At 49.9% G+C, this 10,739-nt stretch overlaps 1 long non-coding RNA gene across 1 annotated transcript in view; it reads left to right on the forward strand.

Annotated features, from left to right (window-relative positions):
- The first annotated feature begins 1,024 nt into the window (after positions 1-1,024).
- The window catches only part of LOC116470503 (uncharacterized), a 15,696-nt gene continuing 5,981 nt past the window's right edge, over positions 1,025-10,739 (forward strand). The window contains exon 1 of the long non-coding RNA XR_004248628.1: positions 1,025-1,119. This is a non-coding gene — a long non-coding RNA (uncharacterized LOC116470503). The remainder of the gene's footprint in view (positions 1,120-10,739) is intronic.

The raw sequence follows: 10,739 nt of genomic DNA on the forward strand, positions 1-10,739 counted from the left end.
GACCAGCCTGGCCAACATGGTGAAACCCTGTCTCCACTAAAAATACAAAAATTAGCCGGGCTTGGTGGCACATGCCTGCAATCCCAGCTACTCGGGAGGCTGAGGCAGGACAATCTCTCGAACCCGGGATGCAGAGGTTGCAGTGGGCCGAGATTGCACCATTGCACTCCAGCCTAGGCAATAAGAGCAAAACTCCATCTCATGAAAAAACAAAAATAAAAAAAAAAGATTGCTTAAGGCCTGTCTGCCTCTCTTTCAAAGCGGAAATCCCTCAGCTTCTTTAAATAAATTCAATCCTGCCAACCAGAGATGAGGGTTGATTAGATGAGACTGGGGGAAGAAGCCCTCCTTCTCAATGAGTGGTCCAGAAACCAGCAGCATGGGCACCCCATGGGAGTGGTCAGAAATGCCGGCGCCGAGGGCCCTAAACTGCTGAGTCAGGCTCTTCTAATGATCCCTAAGTGGTCTGCACGCACATCATGCCTTGGAGAAGCCCTGCTGTGAGGCACCCACGCAGATCCAGACACTCACTGACCATGGCGGGAGGTGGCACCTATTATTTTTATGATGAGAGGGAACCTCAAACTCTACTGTGATGTAAGCGGTCTCAAAGGCCCTTTGAAGTCACCATTTTATCTAAATCAGAAATAGGAGAAAAATAAGAATGGCCAGCTTAGAAAGACTCAAATTCTTTTGCGGGGGAAAAAAAACCAGGAAGAAAGAAAAGAAAAATACATTTTTTCCTTGGCCATCTGTGTGAAGAAATAACAAAACCACCCTTGACATACCAGCAGGAAAGAACACTGGACAGCTTTACTTGACAGAATTATTGGAAACGCCTCTTCCTGGTTCAGGGGGAAAAAAACTTCCAAATAGATTTGTAATATTTTTTTCCCTAGCATGCTTGCAACTCCCAGTAGAGCCAACAACAAGTTTTCAAAACCTTTTGATTCTACTCATCCCGTGGTTAATAATTTCCAGTTTACCCAGCAGGCTACGTAACATTCCCTTTCCTGGGAAAGAATTTCTGTGCCCTGGCTGGCAGTGAACTGGTCCCCTTAGCAGCTGACCTCCTCCTCCAGCCCTGCGGCTGCCTCCTCTCCAACAGGGGCCCTCCTGGTGGGTATCCGGAACAGTGACTTAGTGTTTCGCAAAGGGGAGAGGGAAAAAGAGAGGGCTGTCTCCTAGAAGGGTGAGTCTCTTCTTTAATCATCTGGCGCTGAGAAGAATTTTCTCCCTGTTTCCTGGGAAATAGCTGATAAAGGACATTTTGTCTGCTGCTGTTTATGTATACCTAGGCCGAACAAGTCCCAAAACTCTACCCTCCCCTGCCCCTCCAGAGCTGGTACTTTGAAAACACAGGACCATAATGAAAGCCAAGAGCAGGCAGCCTGATACGGGCCTGGCACCCCATCTCCTGTTTCCTCCTGCCCGCTGCTGCAGCCAGCTTTACGCCAGCTGCAGCCACCAGGGACAGGTTGGCTTCTCCACCCTTGATGGCCCCAAGAAATATTTCTTTTAGGGCATGGCAGAAGGGGACTTTGGGGAAGGTGGGACCCTCCCTGCAGCCGATAGCACGGGCCCCGTCCCTCCCCCCATGCAAATCCTTGGCCAGCAGCCTTGGTATTACCAAACCTTGCCGAGATAGGGAGTGCCATGAACGGCTCAGTGAGTTTCTGGCAATCCTCTCCCCTGTTTATCTGAATGGGCCCAAAGGCAGCAAAACAAACCGGCAAACACCAGGGTGTTCCTGAGAGTATAGCTGCACTTCCTGTTTACAGGCTCAGGGTGAGAAGCCCCTGAGACCCATTCTGCCTGTGTCAGTTTCTTTCTGCTTCCTCTGAGATCCCTGATGTGGGAGGGCAAAGGGTTTCCCTCCTGCTGCCTGGAAAAATAATATGCAGGCCGGGAACATGAGCTTGCCTGTGAAGGCTGCTCAAAGCACCACACTTGCAATTTGGGGTTTGTGACTAAGGTTGATTCGATCCCAGGTCTCCTGGTCCCTCTGGGAGCATCTTAGACCCTGTGAGACAACCCACTTTGGGACTCAAGGGTGGTAGGGAGTGGGGAATGGGGCAGGCACTTGTAAACGCATAAATAGCTGGGCCCTGCCACCCCACCCATCCTCACACCACTCTTGCCCCACCCCACCTCATCCCACCCAACTCATCACCCTCACCCTCACCCCCACTGTCACCCCACTCCTCTTGCTGTGTGTCCCTTGCTTCCCATGTTTCCCCGTCCTGGACCACAGTGAAGCAGCTGGGAATTCCAAGCAAAGGGCTTCCTACCTTCAGCCCCAGTGGTGACACCAGAGGTGGGTTCCAAGAATGCCTGAATGACCTAGAACACATTCTGTCCGGGCAGGAGGGGTGGTGGCACTGCCTCCAGGAGATGGCCGAGCTATCTGGGGGTTAGGACCCTCCAGTTTGTTGCAGGGATGTCACAGAGCCTTGCTACGGAAAGTGTGTCCAGGGACCAGCAGTATTGTCCTCACCTGGGAGATGGTTAGAAACGTGGTCTCACACCCTGTCCCAGACCCACTGCATGTGAACCTGCAGTTTAGCAGACGCCCCAGGTGACTCCTGCACATATTAAAGTTGGAGAAGTGCTGCTTTAGAGGACCCGTCCCTCTGTCCTCATTATGAGGATGCCTGTGCTGACTTTGGACAGCTTGTGCTTTTTAAAATCTCATGGGCATAAATGACTCTTTCTGACTGATCTTGTTTCTCTCTTTGCTAAGAAAAGCAGGTTTAATCTGATGTAAGTGTCGGCTTATTTGGCCTCTGATATGTGGCATGCCCCATATTGGAGACCAAATAAGTATGTGCATAAGTGAAGAATTTCATAGCTAAATTCAATGTGTCCGACACCTGAAAATTCAAACAACCAGAAGGGCCAGGCAGGTGACAAAGATGAATGAAGTGGGCTGGGTGGGCCAGTGAGGACTGGACAGCCAGTGACCTGGTGGAAGGGGCAGCAGCTACTCCACCCCAGCCCATTCTTGTCATTCAGGGACCAGGCTCAGGGTTGCCAGATCCCAATACCTTCAAGAGAAGCCTGAATTTGAATTTTTATGAAATCACCCAACATTGAAATATTGGCAATTAATTAAAACATTTAAAAAAAAAAAAAAAAAACCCAAAAGGACAGGCGCTGTGGCTCCTGCCTGTAATCCCAGCACTTTGGGAGGCCGAGGCAGGTGGATCACTTGAGGTCAGGCGTTCGAGACCAGCCTGGCCAACATGGTGAAACTTGTCTCTACTAAAAATACAAAAATTAGCTGGGCATGGTGGCACACGCCTGTAGTCCCAACTACTTGGGAAGCTGAGGCAGGAGAATCGCTTGAACCCGGAAGGCGGAGGTTGCAGTGAGTTGAGATCACCCCGCTTTACTCCAGCCTGGGTGACAGCCTAAGCCTCTGTCTCAAAAAAACAAAAAACCAAAAAAAAAAAAAAAAAAAAAGGAAGAAAAGAAAAACAAAAAAAATCCCCTCCTATGACCCAGGCTTTATGCTGAGACTATGGATAAAACTGTGAACGAGACAGACACAGTCCCTGCCCTCGAAGAGTATGCAAGCTGGAAAATGGGACAGAGAGAGCAGGAAGGCGGGAACGGCATTTCCTCAGGGAGACCTGCCTGTGCAAAGGCCCTGAGGTGCAAACAGAACATTGTAGATGGGGAGCTACAACCAGGTCAGTGCTGGGGAGCTGAGTCACGACTGAAGGAGGGGTGGAAGATAAGGCTGAAGAGGGAGGAAGTGGCAGGTGATAATGGCATGTACTGTACATGCAATTGAGCAGTGTGAACTAGGTCCTGCAGGCCTGGAAGGGTCATGAGTATGAGCATGACACGGCTGGAACTCAATTTTCCGGAATTCACACCAGCTAATGAGAGGGGGATGGATTTAATCAGTGGGGAGTTGGAAAAGTATCAGAAGTCCAGAGAGCAGTCGGGGGAAGACTTGGGCAGTGGCCCAGGAATAAGGTGGTGAGGGCCTGAACTGGGGCACTGTGCAGGAATGGGAGGCGGGTGTGCACTTGAGGGCTGCACAGGAGTTAAAATCAGCAAGATGTTACCTGCTTGATGGGGACCACTGGGGAGGGAGGGGAGCCAGAGTTTCTGGCCTGGGGGCCTGATGGACAAGGATTGCTGCGGTTGGGGTGTCTTGGGGAGGGAGATGACATGCTCGGTTCTGGGCAGGTTGGACTTGGGGCTTCCTTGAGCCCTCTCTGGAAATGAGATGCAGACAGCAGGGTGCTGGAGTCTTACTCAGTGAGGGGGCAAGGGCCAAGCTGAAAACCAGGACCTTCTGAAACACATTTCTTTTTAGTAATTTTCCCCAGCTTTGTGGCTTCTCCACCCTGTTCTCTTCTCCCTGTGAGTTCTTTGTTTTTGTGAGTTGTCATATTACAGTCCATGGATTTTTGGGCCAGCCTGTAAATGGGGATAATAGTAGGTTCCTCCTCACAGAGTGCTAGTGAGATTAAATGAGATAATACATTAAAAGTGCGCAGCACAGTGTCTGGCTGTGGGAAGCTCCTATGATCACAACACCACATGTAATGTTAGTGTCATCATCATTAGCTGTGATTATTATTAACATTATTATTGACATTAGTTACCATTATTGTTGTAACTACGCACGGATGTGACCTACGAGGCCTCCTGCCACATGTGGTTCTTAGTTGTGCTTCTTTCCCTGCCAACCTCAGGCCCGCTTGTGTCTGTGGGAGGCAGTGGATAGCAGTGGTTAAGAGCATGGCCTGTGAAATCACAGCCTGCCTGGGTTCAAATGCCAGCTCCACTTCTTACTATGAGAGTGACTTCGGCCAAGTCACTTCGTGCTTCTCAGCCTCAGGTAGGTTCCCCATCTGAGGAAGGGGAAGGTAAATGTATCTCGCTATGAAGATAAAATGAGATAAATTGTCAAAGTACTCAGTGCACTGCCTAGCAAATACTAGGTGCTCCTTTATCATGTGCTCTTACTGTCCAGGACACCGTCACCAACCCATCGGGCTGGCATGCACTCTCAAATCTACTGCCCCTAGCAATAGGGTGCAGTTCAGATTCACTAAAATGACTTACGAGCTGCTTGCAGTGGGCTGAGTGTTGACACTTCTCCCCGCCACTGGAAAAAAAGATATGCCCATATCCAGATCTCAGGAACTCATGGATGTGACCTTATTTGGAAAAGGGGTCTTTGCAGATGTAATTAAGTTAAGGATCTTGAGATGCAGTCATCCTGGATTATCCATGTGGTCCCTGAATCCAATGACAAGTGTCCTTATAATAGACACAGAGAGGAAAAGCCTGACAGGAGAAGCAGAGATAATGACTGGAGACAGGGATTAGAGAGATGCAGCCACAAGCCAAGGGATGCCAACAAGCACCAGAAGCTGGAGGAGGAAGGAAGGATTTTCCACTGGAGCCTGCAAAGGGAGTGCAGCCCCACCCACACTTGGACTTTGGACTTCTGGTCTCTGGAATGCTTCAATAATAAATGGTTGTTTGAAGGTACCCAGTTTGTGGTAATTTGTCACATCAGCCACAGCAAACAAATCCAGTGCCCTCCACCCTTTTCACCCTGAAACCACATGAGGACTGGGTGGAGTAGGCAGGCAGCCTTGGCCATCCCCGTTTTAGAGAGAGGACACTGAGGCTCAGAGAGGCAGAAGGAGCTGCTTGAGCCACATAGCCAGTGAGCTTCACCAGTGGCAAGCCTGGAACCTGGCTCTCCTGAGTCCTCCTGCATGCACTGTCCTTTCTGGAACATTCTGCCAGCCACCCTGCACCAGGCACTGGTGGCCTGTGAGCTGTGATTGTCTCTGTAAGCAGGACAGGTTTGCAGGGTCCCAAAGCAGCTTCTCCCAATACCAGGCAAATGGCGGGTGGGCATGAGGGCCCATCTGAGAACATGGGAAGGAGCAGCTGTCATAGGGGATCAGGCCCGCCTGACTTCGTGAGCACCCAGCTCCACTACACAGCTCAAAGAGATGTCCCTTTCTTTTTTTTTTTTTTTTTTTGAGATGGAGTTTCGCTCTTGTTGATCAGTCTGGAGTGCAATGGCACAATCTCGGCTCACCGCAACCTCTGCCCCCTGGGTTCAAGCAATTCTCTTGCCTCAGCTTCCCAAGTAGCTGGGATTACAAGCACGTGCACCATATCCCGCTGATTTTTTACATTTAGTAAAGACGGGATTTCTCCGTGTTGGTCAGGCTGGTCTCGAACTCCCAACCTCTGGTGATCTGCCCGCCTTGGACTCCCAAAGTGCTGGGATTCAGGCCTGAGCCACTGTGCCCAGCTAGATGTCCCTTTCAATAATGAGGAACCAAGCCAGAGGCAGTCATGTCTGCTAGCAAAAGGTGCTATTTTGAATAACTTCAGGATAGATATTTGTAATGCAGATATACATGGCAGTCTTACATTTTTTTCTATTAATACAACAAAGTAGGGTTTAACAAACATCAACAAGCAAATAAAAATAAATAAATACATAGGTAAATGTAATGGTCTTGTAATGGTTTGTGGCTGCATTTGCCTTCACTAAGTGTCCTATTTGTTGTACATATAAATTGGTTGGAAGACCCCCCATATGGTAGCAGGCTCTCATTTATTGAGTGCTTAATATATGCCTGGCCTCATGCTTTCACCGGATGTCTCACTGAATCTCTGCATCATTCCCATTTTTTTGCACAAATTAAAACACCTAGACTCGAGTGCATTGAGTGACTTGTACAGGGCCACACTGATAAGGAATAGAGCCAGGATTCAACCTGGGCTGGTCTGGTCTGAACCCAAGCTTGTCCTTTGGATCTAAGCCTTTGGTTCTCAAGCCTGGCTCCACACTGAAAGTCCCTGGGGAGCCTAACATAATCCTCCACCCCTGCCACCCCAGTGGGTCTGAAGTAGCTGGCCAGGGATGTGGCCCCCGCACTGGCTTTTCCAAACCTTCCCAAGTGACTCAAATGTGCAGCCAGGGTGAACAGGCCCAGCTTTAACCCCATTTCACATGTTGTTGTACTGCTTCCTCACTCAGAAAGCCAGGGCATTGTTGTTAAGAGCCGACGTTTCCTTCCTGATTTCACCTTTACTAATCCCAGGTTTCCACCTGTGAGGTAGGGAAGGGAAATATACCTGTGATCCCTTAAAAATGTTTTTAAAAAGACGGAATTGACGGAGTGTGAACTGTGACCCGGATTCTGTGCTAATTGGGCTCCCTGCATGGTTTTTTAACTTCATCCTCACAACACTTCCTCATTTACAGAGGAGGAAACTGAGGCCCGGACGGGTGGAGTCATTTGCACTGGTTGCAGAGTTGGTGGCAGCAGGATTCAGACTCGGGGTCTCATCTTCCCTCCGACATTGGTAACCTCTCAGCCTGCTGTGTGCTCACCAACACACACATCTGCCTGCGCATGTTCAATTTCTGTTTATTGAGGTGGTGACGTGGGCCTGAGAGGAGTCAGGGATGTGAGTGTGTGAAGGGTGAGGGCTGGGGGTCTCCACACCAGCCTCCAGGGGCCCAGGGCAGAGTACGCTCAGCTAGACTGAGAAGGGGCAGGAGCTGGACAGAGCCACTGTCCATCTCTAAGACCGGGCTCCTCTCTCAGCCGGGCTCCTCTCTCTCACACACATCTCTCAGGATCACCTCTGCCATCCCTTTGGGCCCATGCAGGTTTGGCTGCGTCAGGTAGCCAGGTGTGTGGGGGGGGAGGATGTGGAAGAACAGAGCACCTCTAAACTCCTTTGCCGTCACTAAGGGGACCTTCCCGCCTTTAGTTTTAGACCCTTGTATTCAATGTGAAGGTTGTTGCTTATAATAGGGTAACAGTCATTTAAAATGTAAAAAGTAAGCATATTACCGTTTGCAGAGAGTTTGCTACATGTAGGTAGCAAGAATGAGCAAGTAGTAAGAGTCAACACTCTCTTTCCATCCTCATAACATGCCAGAGAGGATGGTAAAATTATGCCCATTATCCTGATGAGGAAAACTGAGGCCCACAACTCACATTACTTTCTTAAGATAATTGCACAGCTAGGAAATGGCAGGGCTGTGATTTTTACCTGTGCTATTAAACATTTGCCAACTCTGCCGCAAAAGAGAGACTGCTTTTTCATCTGGCCTTGCCTCTTCAGCCAACCTCCTTCCTGCCTATGCCTCCCAGCTTTGGAGAAATTATAGGTGTAGCCTGTGCTTTGGGTTTTGTGCAAGGGCTTGCAAAAGTATGCTTGCTGGTCTCACGCCCTGAATCATAGTTTAGCATTTAAAGTTGGAAACAATCTCTGTGGTCATCTAAATTTCACCTTTTTGCTGGCAGTTAGGGAAACTAAAGCTCAGGGAGTAAAAGTTCTGGACTGGGGCTTGAACCCTGGTCTCTAGACTTTGCATCCAGTTCTTCATCTATTAGAAGCCTCCTAGGTTGATTCATTCATTCAATTATTCACTCATTCATTTGTTCAGTCCCTTGAGTAGCATTTCAGTGAGTTTGCCTGCATCATTTCACTTGATTCTCAAAAAATAAAAACTCATGAGATCAGTTACATTGTAGCTGATGAGACGAAGATGCAGATGAGGAGACTGAGTTTCAGAGAGGTGAAGTGAGTGGTCCAAGGTCCCAGCAGGCAAGTAGCAGAGGTAGGATTTGAAGCCAGGTCTTTGGAGAAAAGGGAGGCAGCTGGGGAGTCAGATGAGGCACGCAGCTGGAGCCAGGTAGTCGGGGCAGCCTTGGCCTTCGGTGAGCTTTGCCTCTGTTCTGGGGGTGAGGGGTGAAGTCACAGGGCTAGAGTTGCAGGTAGAGGTTGAGCTGGGCTGGTGGGTGAAGGGAGGCCACGGAAACAGGTATCCCTGATGTAGGACCATGAGAGGGTCACGGGAAGGCCTTCCTGAGATGCCTCCAGCCCAGAATCTGAGGAGACCACACTGAGCACTGCCATCTATGGAACCATACCAGGGCCCCATGGCTGGGCTCAGCACCTCTCAGGAGTGGCACCAGGTCTGCATTCACTGGGTAAGACTAGGGAGGGGCTCAGAGAGGAGGACAGGTGCAGTGACCTGGTGCTTCACATCCAATCAATCCTACCTATTCCGAAGAGTTGAATTCACAGCATTGAAGGGCTTATAGCTTATCCAGATTATTGGTACCAGCACTTTCCAAAGTGTGTGTGTAGGGGGGGCAATAGATGGGGGTGATTACTTGGGGTCTGCGAGGACAGGGAGATGGTGCATAAGCCTGGTTCTAAATAACATGTTAAGCAGTGAGGATTGCAGTACCTCTTCAGTTCTCCTTCAAGCCTGTGATCACACAGGGAGAAGGGTCTCACCTTGGTGCTGGCGTTTCTTTAACACGTCCCCTAACACTTGCCAGTCTCCTTCCACCCACCCCTCCAAGTGGTTAGGAAGGACCAGCCTCTGACTAAAGCATGTAACCTTCCTCATTCAGTTTTCATTTTATTTTTACTCTTACCTTCTATCAGTGGCAAATGGTCCCGGCTCATGAATGACAGTAACATTATAAAGACCTCCTTTAAGGTAGTGATTTAGGTTTTAAGAGGTTTGGAAGACAAGTATTAAGTCATGAATGCTGCAGGCTTCCTAGGCTGTGGCAGTGTTGTGGAATAGAAGGAAAGTCAGTGCAGGTGGGAGGCATTGAGCCTGCTGGCCCTCCACTCTGCAAATGGAGTGTGGAGACAGGGCGGGGCTTGCCCCAAAACATGCAGGAAACCAGTCCTCCAGGCTGCCAGTGGGCACCTCCTCTACTATCTTTTTATTCCTGAGGACCTGCAATGCTTCTCTCTGCACCCTCTGTCATTTACACACCTGGAAATGTGTCCTCTTTATCCCAGCCTCTTCAGACATTGCTGCAAGTTCTGATCTTGCCTCAAACTTGAGAAGCCCTCGGTCTTTGGGCAGATGGCCTGCTGGCGTGTGAGCAGGAAGGTAAACGCCCCCAGTTTCCATCCCTCACAGCAGGCACCTGTCTGCCCTCTCACGGGACTCCCACTTCCTGGCCAGGCTGCTATGGAAACTCCACTCAGTGTCCAGAACTCAGCTGTAGCCTCACTTTCTCTAGCACCATTTCCTGGGGCCCCAGGGTGGATGCACCCCCTCTTTGCTCTCAACCCCCTGCGGCTCCCACAGCACTTCCCACAGGATAGCGTGACTGTCTGGTTACGGGTCCATTGCCCCATTTTATTGTGCACACCTTGAGGCAAGTACAGGGCCTTCCTTAATTCGACTTTCCCAGGACCTGGGGCCTGGCCCGTGGAAGGTCTATGGTGAAGACTGTTGAACAGTAATAATAGTTGTAACAACTGCCATTCACTGAATACTCCTTGCATCAGACACTGTGCGATGCACTTTATTTATATTATTTTATCGAATCCTCACAGCAGCCTCAATAATTAAGATCAAACACTATCCCCATTTTTATGAATGAGGACACTGAGCTCAGAGGTGTTCAGTATCTTGCTCAAGGACACTCAGTAAAATACAGAACTGAGGCTTGAAACAAAGCAGCTCTGGAGCCAGTGTTCTCAGGAAGCTAGGGGAGGTGCATGGGGTGGCCGCCCCCCGCCCCCCACACACACCCATACTGAGACTGGAGTGATGAATGCACAGGTGTCTTCCCTGCCTCCCCTCCCCCTCTGTTTGCTGTTTGCTCCCACAGCCTCGGTACCTTCCGGGCCCCTGGCTGTGGCTTCCTGTGGGTGCTGCCGCCCTCGCCCTGCAGGCTGGC

The sequence above is a fragment of the Hylobates moloch genome, unplaced genomic scaffold, assembly GCF_009828535.3.
Source record: "Hylobates moloch isolate HMO894 unplaced genomic scaffold, HMol_V3 SCAFFOLD_6, whole genome shotgun sequence".
In the NCBI taxonomy this organism is placed as follows: domain Eukaryota; kingdom Metazoa; phylum Chordata; class Mammalia; order Primates; family Hylobatidae; genus Hylobates; species Hylobates moloch.